This window comes from Arachis ipaensis, chromosome B5 (assembly GCF_059453495.1).
Source record: "Arachis ipaensis isolate K30076 ecotype BB chromosome B5, ASM5945349v1, whole genome shotgun sequence".
NCBI lineage: Eukaryota > Viridiplantae > Streptophyta > Magnoliopsida > Fabales > Fabaceae > Arachis > Arachis ipaensis.
Window position 1 is genome coordinate 110,953,940 of NC_142440.1, and position 12,488 is coordinate 110,966,427.

Genomic DNA, 12,488 nt, shown 5'->3' on the forward strand with positions numbered 1-12,488 from the left:
GACTTTGAGAAATCATATTGACTTGTTGAGTCAATATTTTGTTCTGAGCCAATATGGCATTCAGAGTATCAATTTCAAGAACTCCCTTCTTCATAGGCGTCCCATTACTCACAGGATTCCTCTCAGAAGTGTACATGAACTGGTTATTAGCAACCATGTCAATGAGTTCTTAAGCTTCTGCAGGCGTTTTCTTTAGGTGAATGGATCCACCTGCAGAAGTATCCAATGACATTTTTGATAGCTCAGATAAACCATCATAGAATATATCCAGGATGGTCCATTCTGAAAGCATGTCAGAAGGACACTTTTTGGTCAGCTGCTTGTATCTTTCCCAAGCTTCATAGAGGGATTCACCTTCTTTCTGTCTGAAGGTTTGAACATCCACTCTAAGCTTGCTCAGCTTTTGAGGAGGAAAGAACTTGGCTAAGAAAGCCGTGACCAGCTTATCCCAAGAGTTCAGGCTGTCTTTGGGTTGAGAGTCCAACCACACTCTAGCTCTGTCTCTTACAGCAAAAGGGAAAAGCATGAGCCTGTAGACTTCAGGATCTACTCCATTAGTCTTAAGAGTATCACATATCTGCAAAAATTCAGTTAAGAACTGAAAAGGATCTTCAGATGGAAGTCCATGAAACTTGCAGTTCTGCTGCATCAGAGAAACTAATTGAGGTTTCAGCTCAAAGTTGTTTGCTCCAATGGCAGGGATGGAGATGCTTCTTCCATGTAAATTGGAATTAGGTGCAGTAAAGTCACCAAACATTCTCCTTGTATTATTTTTATTTTCGGCTGCCATCTCCTCTTCTTGTTCAAAAATTTATGAAAGGTGCTTGCTGGATTGTTGTAATTTAGCTTCTCTTAGTTTCCTCTTCAGAGTCCTTTCAGGTTCTGGATCTGCTTCAACAAGAATATTCTTGTCCTTGCTCCTGCTCATATGAAAAAGAGGGACAGAAAAATAATAATAATAATAGGGATCCTTTTTACCACAGTATAGAGGTCCCTGTGTGAGTAGAAGAAAAGAAGAAGAAAATCTGAACTCAGAAAGAGAGAGGGAGTTCAGATTTTTGGTGAGGAAGAGATGTTAGTGGATGAATAAATAAATAGAATAAGATGAGAGAGAAGAAGAATTTTCGAAAATAATTTTTGAAAAAGAGTTAGTGATTTTTGAAAATAGTTTTTGAAAAAGGTTAGTAACTTTTCGAAAATTAAAATCAAAAATTAAAATAATTAGTTAATTAAAAAAAATTTTGAAAAAGAGGGAAGATATTTTCGAAACTTAGAGAGAGAGAGTTAGTTAGGTAGTTTTGAAAAAGATAAGAAACAAACAAAAAGTTAGTTAGTTAGTTGAAACAAATTTGAAAATCAATTTTTGAAAAGATAAGAAGATAGGAAGTTAGAAAAGATATGATTGAAGTTAGTTTTTGAAAAAGATTTGATTTTTAAAACCACAATTAATGACTTGATTCACAAAAAATCACAAGATATGATTCTAGAACTTAAAGTTTGAATCTTTCTTAACAAGCAAGTAACAAACTTGAAATTTTTGAATCAAAACATTAATTGATGATGTTATTTTCGAAAATTATGAGGTAAAGATAAGAAAAAGATTTTTGAAAAATATTTTGAAAAAGATTTTTGAAATTTTCGAAAATAATGAAAAAGATAAGATTTTTAAATTGAAAATTTGATTTGACTCATAGAAAACAACTAGATTTTAAAATTTTTTGAAAAAGTCAAATCTAATTTTCGAATTTTATGAGTGAAAAAGGGAAATATATTTTTTTGATTTTTGAATTTTTAATGATGAGAGGGAAAAAACATGAAAAAAGACTCAATGCATGAAAATTTTGGATCAAAATATGTGATGAATGCAAGAACACTATGAATGTCAAGATGAACACCAAGAACACTTTGAATGTCATGATGAACATCCAGAACATTTTTTTGAAAATTTTTATATGCAAAGAAAACATGCAAGACACCAAACTTAGAAATCTTTAATGCTTAGGCACTAAGAAGTCAAGAATACATATGAAAAACACCATACAACACAAAACAAGAAAACATCAAGATCAAACAAGAAGACTTACCAAGAACAACTTGAAGATCATGAAGAACACTATGAATGCATGAATTTTTTCGAAAAATGCAAGATGAATATGCAATTGACACCAAACTTTCAACTTGACTCAAGACTCAAACAAGAAACATGAAATATTTTTGAATTTTATGATTTTATGATTTTTTTGTATTTTCTTTTAATTTTTTCGAAAATCATTTTGAAAAAGAAAAATAAGGATTCCAAAATTTTTAATATGAATTCCAGGAATCTTATGCTCTTTAGTCTAAAGCTCCAATCAAAGGGTCAAGCATGGCTTAATAGCCAGCCAAGCTTTAGTATGTAACTCAGACATGACAAGCCTAACATGCCCTACAGAGGAATTAGACATGGCTTTACAGCCAGCCAGGCTTCAACATGCTTCATGAAACACTAGAATTCATTCTTAAAAATTCTGAAGAAAAATATATTTTTGAAAACATTTTTATTTTAAAATTTTTTCGAAAACAAAGGAGAAATTTTTGAAAAATTTTTTTTTTTGAAAAGAAAACGAAAAGAAAGTTACCCAATCTGAGCAACAAGATGAACCGTCAGTTGTCCAAACTCGAACAATCCCCGGCAACGGCGCCAAAAACTTGGTGCACGAAATTGTGATCTCTGGTAATGGCTCCAAAAACTTGGTGCTCTAATCTCAATTCATAATTTGTCACAACTTCGATACAACTAACCAGCAAGTGCACTGGGTCGTCCAAGTAATAAACCTTACGTGAGTAAGGGTCGATCCCACGGAGATTGTCGGCTTGAAGCAAGCTATGGTCACCTTGTAAATCTCAGTCAGGCGGATATAAAATAGTTATGGAGTTTTCGAAAATAAATAATAAAAGAAGGATAGAAATACTTATGTAAATCATTAGTGAGAATTTCAGAGAAGCGCATAGAGATGCTTTCGTTCCTCTGAACCTCTGCTTTCCTGCTGCCTTCATCCAATCAATCCTACTCCTTTTCATGGCTGGCTTTATGTAAGGGCATCACCGTTGTCAATGGCTACATCCCATCCTCTTCTGAAAATGGTCCAAATGCTCTGTCACAGCACGGCTAATCATCTGAGGCTCTCGATCATGCTGGAATAGGATTCACCCTCCTTTTGCGTCTGTCACTACGCCCAGCACTCGCGAGTTTGAAACTCGTCACAGTCATTCAATCCTTGAATCCTACTCGGAATATCAAAGACAAGGTTTAGACTTTCCGGATTCTCATGAATGCCGCCATCAATCTAGCTTACACCACGAAGATTCTGATTAAGAGATCTAAGAGATACTCATTCAATCTAAGGTAGAACGGAAGTGGTTGTCAGGCACGCGTTCATAAGGAATGATGATGATTGTAACGTTCATCACATTCAGGTTGAAGTGCGAATGAATATCTTAGAAGCGGAACAAGTTGAATTGAATAGAAAAACAGTAGTACTTTGCATTAATCTTTGAGGAACAGCAAGGCTCCACACCTTAATCTATGGAGTGTAGAAATTCTACCGTTGAAAATACATAAGTGATAATGGAGTTCATTGGTCTCGGCCCCAGAGGGGAACCGGAGTAACCAAGACTGCGAATACAATGATAAAAAGTTCTATTTATACTAAACTAGTCACTAGGGTTTACAGAAGTAAGTAATTGATGCATAAATCCACTTTCGGGACCCACTTGGTGTGTTCTTGGGCTGAGCTTGAAGTCTACACGTGGAGAGGTCATTCTTGGAGTTGAACGCCAGCTTTTGTGCCATTTTGGGCGTTGAACTCCACTTTGCAACTTGTTTCTGGCGCTGGACGCCAGAATTGGGCAGAGAGCTGGCGTTGTACGCCAGTTTGCGTCATCTAAACTTGGGCAAAGCATGAACTATTATATATTGCTGGAAAGCCCTGGACGTATACTTTCCAACGCAATTGGAAGCGCGCCATTTTGAGTTCTGTAGCTCCAGAAAATCTATTTTGAGTGCAGGGAGGTCAGAATCCAACAGCATCAGCAGTCCTTCTTCAACCTCTAAATCTGATTTTTGCTCAAGTCCCTCAATTTCAGCCAGAAAATACCTGAAATCACAGAAAAACACACAAACTCATAGTAAAGTCCAGAAATGTAAATTTAACATAAAAACTAATGAAAACATCCCTAAAAGTAACCAGATTCTACTAAAAACATACTAAAAACAATGCCAAAAAGCGTATAAATTATCCGCTCATCACATATCATAGGTGCAACGTAACCATATTATCACAGCATCCATTCTTCAGCATCTCATCTATAACAACATATCTCAAGTTCTGATTCATAAAATCAATTTTCAGCAGCCATAGCAACATTCCATACACAAAAGCAACATCAACAAGTACTAGCAGCAAGTATAACTTCAAAATACACAACATCATCAAAATACACAACATCATCAATAATCATTACATTAAATCATTAAACCAATCACCAATTATAGCTATGATTCAACTCAATACTAACAATTATTCACACAAAGCAATCATAAACCATTTACAGTTACTTATTTAATTTTATTGACATTCATAACTTAAAACATTTATTTTTAAAACAAATCCCCTACCTCAGTTAGTCGAAAGCCACAAAATTAAGCATGACTTCAACTTCGTTCTAACCCGCAGCAGCAGCAATAGCCTTAAATCAGATCAGCAACGGCAATACCAATGAACAATTTGCAGTGGTATTGACATAACCCTAACATATTAATATCTCAACATTCTCAATCAACCATGAAAACAGAACGGTAACAATAAGGGTTTTGGAACAAGGACAACTTACTAAAACTTGAAAGGAACAAACGACAAGGAGCAGCAGTAGTAATAGCTTTGTTTAAGCACAAGCAACCCCACGACCACCCATCATGGCAGCAGCGACTTCGGCACACAAGGAGGACCAAAAACAGAGACAAGACTGAGTAACTAACGAAGACAGTGGCTTCAGCAACAGCAGCGGCGACGACTCTCGCCAGTGACGGCGACAAGCTCTCGTAACGTTGACGGCGACTGGGTGCGGCGGCGGTCACAGGATCGGCTTCCCCTCTCTCTCATCTTCGCGCACTGTCTTTCTCTCTTCGAAGTTCGACAGCGGCTGGTCATCGGCAGAGCACAACGGCTCCTCTTCTCCCTGGCGGCGTCTCTGGCTCGCGACGTGCTCTCTCTCCCTCGACGGTGGCAGCAGCGACGACGTCTCCCTTTCTTTTTCCCCTTTCTCCTCTTCGCTCCCTCTCTTTCTTTCTTTCTTTCTTTCTTTCTTTCTTTCTTTCTTTCTTTCTTTTCGTTTGTTTTCAAAAGCAGCTGAGTATTAGGTTTTTGGGAAGGGATGGCAGTGGTGAATGGCAGTAAGACGGTGGGGTAAAAGGGTTAGGGTTTGTGTATAGAATTAGAAATTTTGGATTTAATTTGAGTAAAATATTTTTAATAAAATTAGAGTATAAAGTATTAATATTTAAAAACTAACTTAATCTCTAAACTTTAAAATATTATTTGTGATATAAAAATACTTATTGATTCTCAATAAATTACTCTAATTAAAAATATATGGTAATACAATTAACTTTTTTATCTTAAAAAAAATATTATTTAATCATAAATCTACAAATTAATTTTAATAAAATATTTTAATTAAAGTATTAGAGATAATATAATTAATTTTCTTTGTTTATAAAAATTATAGTATTAAATTCTAAAATCTAAAATATTTAAACCAAATCATATAAAATTCTTATTATTTTACATTTGCTAAATTTTATAATTTAAATATAAAAATAATTTAATAATTATAAAATCAGATAAAATCTTAAATTATTTTAAACTCAATTAATCAGAATTTGTTTAATTATCTTTAATAGAATAATTTCAAAGATTAAAATACTTAATGATAAATAAATCTAAATTAGCTCTTAATAAGATCTTCTAAAATTTTTATGTCTTACACATTATATAAAAAAAATTTTAAAATAAAATAAAATTATTTTAAAAATATATATATACACAATTTTTTTTTACTCTTAAAGTGTTTAACACTTTGAAAAAAAATTGTTATAAAATATACTTATATTTTGGGACAAATAATTAACTTGTTACAAACAATATTGAATTTTGTGACAAATTATTTTTTGTTACAAAATAACTGGAGTTTTTGAAACAGAAAGTTGTTTTGTTACAAAACAATTGGAGTTTTTGAAACAAAAAAATATTTTTTTACAAAATATTTTGAATTTTTGCAACTTATTTTTTTTTTTGTTACGAAATATTACAATATTTTGTAACAAAACACCATCTTGTTACAAAACTAACATAATTTGTAACAAAATAAAACAGGTTGTTACAAAATATTATCATGTTTTGTAACAACTTGTAATGTTGTTACAAAACATTATCCTTTTGTAACAATCACTAATTATTATTACAAAATACTATTCTTTTGTAACAATTTTAAATTTGATACAAATTTTTTGTTACAAATATTCCATTTTCTTGTAGTGACTATAATGTCCTTTGGGCTGACGAACGCTCCTGCAGTATTCATGGATTACATGAATAGAGTGTTCCGTCCGTTTCTGGATAAATTCGTTGTTGTCTTCATTGACGACATACTGATTTACTCCAAGACTGAAGAAGAGCATGCGGAACACTTGAGGACCGTGTTACAGATTCTAAAGGAGAAAAAACTCTATGCGAAACTGTCTAAGTGTGAGTTTTGGAAGGATGAGATAAAGTTTTTGGGTCACGTGATGAGTAAGAAGGGAATAGCCATAGATCTAGCTAAGGTGGAGGCTGTGATGGATTGGAAGCAACCAACCACAGTAACTGAGATAAGGAGTTTTCTGGGCTTAGCTGGCTATTACCGAAGATTCATCAAAGGCTTTTCGCAATTAGCCTTGCCGTTGACAAAGTTAACCCGCAAAGACACACCATTTGTTTGGACTCCTGAGTGTGAGGAGAGCTTTTAGGCGTTGAAGAAAAAGTTGACCACTGCACCTGTGTTGGTGTTACCTGAGCCGAACAAACTGTTTGAGGTGTACTGTGATGCCTCACTAAAGGGTCTAGGATGCGTGCTGATGCAGCATCATAATGTGGTGGCGTCTGCCTCACGCCAGTTGAGACCGCATAAAGTTGGTTACCCTACGCATGATTTGGAACTTGCTGCGGTCGTGTTTGCGCTAAAGGTGTGGAGGCATTACCTCTATGGGGTTAAGTTCCAAGTCTTCTCTGATCACAAGAGTTTGAAATATCTCTTTGATCAGAAAGAGCTTAATATGAGGCAGAGAAGGTGGATGGAATTATTAAAGGACTACGACTTTGAGTTGAATTACCATCCGAGAAAGGCGAATGTAGTGGCGGATGCGTTAAGTCGGAAGTCGTTATATGCGGCTTGGATGATGCTTCAAGAGGAGAAGTTGCTCAAGGGATTCGAGAGTCTACAAATTGGTGCTCAAGAAGTATTTGGAACTTTGTGTTTGAGGCGATTAGAAATCTCGAGTGACTTTAAGTCCAAACTCCTAAAGGCTCATGAAAATGATGAAGCGTTATGGAAGGTGTTACCGGCTATCGAGCAAGGAAAACAGTGGAGAGTGTCGGAAGAAAAAGATGGGTTATGGAGATTCAAGGGTAGAATCATTGTGCCGGATGTTGGCACTTTGAGGCAAGATATCTTAAAGGAGGCACACAAAAGCGGATTCTCCATTCACCTGGGAAGTACTAAAATGTACCATGATTTAAAGGCGATGCTTTGGTGGCCAGGCATGAAGAATGATGTGGCGGAATATGTTTCAAAGTGCTTAACTTGTCAAAAGGTGAAGATTGAACATCAAAGACCTTCCAGGATGTTGCAACCTTTAAAGGTTCTGCAATGGAAGTGAGAAAGTATTGAAATGGACTTTGTATCAGGATTGCCAAAGACTAGGACTGGTTTTGATGCTATCTGGGTGATTGTGGGCCGACTAACAAAATCAGCTCACTTTTTACCCATTCGGATGACTTACACCCTTGAGGAACTAGCACGGTTGTACATAAAGGAGATTGTGAGACTTCATGGCGTATCGGCTACTATAATCTCTGATAGAGATCCTCGCTTTACTTCGAGGTTTTGGGGTGCATTTCAGAAAGCTTTCGGAACCCGACTAAGCTTGAGTACGGCTTACCATCCTCAAACAGATGGTCAATCCGAGAGGACAATCCAAACACTAGAGGATATGTTGAGAGCTTGTGTTTTGGACCAACCGGTGAGTTGGGATCGGTATATGCCGTTAGTGGAGTTTGCATACAATAATAGTTACCATGCGAGTATCGGAATGGCTCCGTATGAGACATTGTATGGGAGGAAATGTCAATCTCCACTATGTTGGTATGAAGCTGGAGAGAAAGGCTTGTTGGGGCCGGAGATGATAGCTGAGACCACTGAACAAGTCAAGAAAATCCGAGATAGGATGCTTACGGCGCAGAGTCGCCAGAAGAGTTACGCCGATCAAAGACGGAAGCCCTTGGAATTTGAGGAAGGAGATCATGTTTTCCTTAAGGTTACTCCAACCACGGGAGTAGGTAGGGCGATTAAAGCAAAGAAGTTGAATCCTCGGTACATCGGTCCATTTCAGATCCTGGAAAGGGTTGGACCGGTGGCATATCAGATGGCTCTATCACCTCATCTTACAAACCTGCACGACGTGTTTCACGTGTCACAGCTTCGGAAGTACATTCCTGATGCTAGCCATGTGTTAGAACCTGAATCGGTTCAGTTAAAAGAAGATTTGACGCTTCCAGTGGCTCCAGTCAGAATTGATGATACTAGTATCAAACGGTTGCGTGGGAAAGAGGTTTCATTAGTCAAGGTGGCATGGAGTCGAGGCGGTGTTGAGGAACACACTTGGAAACTTGAGTCGGAGATGCGATCGGATTATTCGCACTTATTCTCAGGTAATTGAATTTGAATTTTGTGGGCAAAATTCCCAATTAGGTGGGTAGAATGTAAAAACCCAGTTAATTAACGGCTAATTAACCTATAAATGAGAATTTTCCTAGAAAGCCAAAAATATGATTTGTATGGCTTAATAAGATAGAGGAGATTGAGACGAGAAATTCGGTACCAATTTTATAGAAATCGGACCAAGATTGGACCGAAAGGGCCAAACCGGTCCAACCGAACCCAAAGTGGGCCCTTGGCCCAACTAAACTAAACCAAAACCCTAGTTTTCAGCACTCTCTCTCCTCATTTGTTACACACACACGCTGAAATGGAGTGAGGGAGGGGAAGAACACTCTCTCAAACTTCTATCTCTCACTTGATCTTAAAACTACCATAACTTTTGATCTAGAGCTCCGATTGCTGCACCGTTTGCAGCCACGCGTTCACCATGGAGAGCTCTACAAAACCCATACAACCAATCTTGAGGTAAGCCACGTTTTGCTCTTCGAAATTCCAGCCCTTGTTTTCGAGTTTCATGGGTGAAATGTTGAGATTTTGGGCTCTTTGATATTATAAGTCCCAACTCTCTTAAAGAAGAAGGTTAAACTTGTCTCCTTGGACCTTGGGTGTGGTAAGATTCTCAACCCTAGTGTAATTTGCTGTTCTATGATGATTGGGTATTGAGATGTTATGTATGGGTATGATGATTATGGCTTAGGTTGTATATATGTGAATATTGGAGCTTGATTGGTGACTTTGGACAGCTTGAAAAGGAAGTTTTGTGTGATAAAATCTATTCTTAGAGGTGTTGAGACCTTGAGAGCTTGAGGAAAAGTTATTTGGAAGTGCTCCAGTTGAGCTTGGGAAATCGGCTAAGGTATGGTCTCGGTTTCTCGTATCTAATATGTAATGTGGTAGGAAATACTTAGGCTAGAGGCCCTAAGATAGGCATTGAATTGATGATGTTGTTGAATGGTTGAGATATATGATGTGATCATATATGTGACTATGAATATTGATGCCTTGATTGTGTGATATATCAGAAAATGCATGTTGTGATATATGCTTGATGAATGATTGAGGTTGAATTGGTGGGTGGTACCATGTTGATGGTGAGTATGATGATGAGTATGTATAATGATGTTTGATTGGAAATGGTATTATTGGAAATTGGGACGAGGAAGGATGTATGACATGATATTGTGTTTGTCCTTTAGCCATTTGACTGAGAAGTGTTAAAATGGTTGGATGGTGGTTTTGGAAATTTTGGAAAAGTGTCAATGTGTGAGTTGAGGATGGCTTGATGTTGATTTTGGTACATTTTGATTGATTTCAAAAAGGGTTGAAATTTGGAATGTTTTGGTTGATTTTGAAAAGAGTTGAATATGGTTTGTTTTGAAAATGGCACCTTGTGGTTTTGTATGAAAATATGGTTTTTGGGCATGTTTTGACGGGACATAACTTGGACTACAGATCCCCGTTTTGTACCAAGCTTGTTTAGAAATGAAATTGGATCCGGTATGTCCATGCCGTTGAAAGAACGGGCGAAAAACGATTTAAAATGAGAAAGTTATGTCCGTCGGAAGATTGGGGGTTGAATCTGTAAATTCTGCAGCTTTTAACTTAGAAAATTTTTAGCAGAATGACCCTCTGCGCGTAGGCGCACTTGGCGCGTCGCGCCGTTCTTCAAGAAAGCCCCATCTACGCTTGCGCGTGGTGTGCACGGGCGCGTCGATGCACTGCACCAAATGCCCAGCTATTTTCCCGAGAGTTGTGCCAGAATTGTGCCAGTTTTGTGCCTGGGGCGCAAGAGCACCCACGCATACGCGTGGCTGACGCGTGCGCGTGGTTTGGCTATTTTTCAACCTGCGCGTCCGCACGTATGACACTTGCACGTCGATGAGTTTTGTGGCCATCCACGCGTGCGCGTGGAGTGCGCGTACGCGTTGCCCTGTTTTCATCCCAAAGTTGATTTTTGAGTTTTAAAAGCCAAATTTCATACTTCTAAGCCTCCGATCTCACCACTTATGTCTTAAATCATTATAATATGCCAAGCAATGAGACAAGGAGCTAGTGAATGTGGTAACTTGCGAATGAAGCAAGGGAAAAATGAATGATCAATGAGGATCAACGATGATTATGTGAGATGCGGAGGATGGCAGTGGAAGTGCTTGTTATGCCATGGTCTAAAGGGCCGTAATTGCTAATGAATTGGCTGGTTATGGATTTAACCGTGAGCCGGATGGCTGGATTATTGCCGTGCTATGGCGGAGCCATGATTATGGCTAAGTATAAATGCATATATGCTGTTGAATGAATTTTGAATGTTTGCACTTCCACCATCGGAGATGAGGGTTTCCCTGGGAGGAAGCAGTGGCTAGCCACCACGTGCTCCAGGTTGAGACTCAAAGCTCTTTTGACCCTATGTCGTAAGTGTGGCTGGGCACTGTATAAGCTCCGGATGAGCTCGCCCCCGTAAATATTCACCAGTGAGGGTGATGGATATGGATCATGATTATGATCAAGTTTATGATGATTATAACTTGAGTTGGGGATGTGCGACAGAGGGACGGTCCAATGGTTAGCTACAAGGACTTGTCGGGTTGGCTCTATAACTAACAGATGATATCATCAGCCACTAGGGACAGGCATTCATCATATGCATACTATATGAATTGTTTGAGATTGCCTATTTGACTGCATATTACTTGCTAATTGTCTAAATGCCTTATCTGTTCCTATTTGTATATCTCTTGTTTGATTTAGCTATGTTTGCTACATTATACTCCTGCTGGTGGTTGGGAGGTCTGAAGGAATTGGAAAGGGAAGTATTAGTTAGACTGAAGGATCTTTAGTCAGTTGCCACTTATGGTTTAGCTTGTTTATAAGCTTTGATATTATCTGGAGGAAGTCCTAGGATTGCCTTCGGCTTTCCTCTATTATTACATGTTATATATGGGAAACTGTTACCATGCTGGGGACCTCTGGTTCTCACCCATGCGAATTTTGTGGTTTTCAGATGCAGGACGCGAGGCTTCCCATTGAGGCATTGACGTTAGGATTTTTGCCAGTAAAGAATGTCATAAAAACAGTCGCGTTGTAGATATAGTCTCTAAACCGACAGAAATCCCTTCGTACAAACGTTTTGGTTGTCACAAGTAACAAACCCCTTTTAAAATTGATAACCGAGTATTCAAACCTCGGGTCATCTTCTCAAGGAATTGCAGGGAGGTATGTTCTTATTATTGGTTATGAGGATTGTAAATTGGGAGTTTTGGAAGTAAGGAAGCAGTATGTTGCACAAAAAGAATAAAATAAAATAGTAATAATAAAATAAACTCTTGGCAAGGTATGAAGACTGGAGGTCCTATCCCAGTTATCCTTATCAATTGTAATGAGAATTGGATTTTTCTCCCACTTTATTAACCTCTAACTATGAAGGTAAGTTAAGTGGATGAATTAATTCTTGAAGAATTTCAATTCTCAATCAACAA

At 37.7% G+C, this 12,488-nt stretch overlaps 1 non-coding gene across 1 annotated transcript; it reads left to right on the plus strand.

Moving 5' to 3' along the window:
* Nucleotides 1-286: 286 nt before the first annotated feature.
* LOC148565366 (small nucleolar RNA R71) lies at nucleotides 287-394 on the plus strand. Its single transcript, XR_015884932.1, has one exon. It is a non-coding gene; the product is annotated as a small nucleolar RNA R71 (small nucleolar RNA).
* Nucleotides 395-12,488: the final 12,094 nt, after the last annotated feature.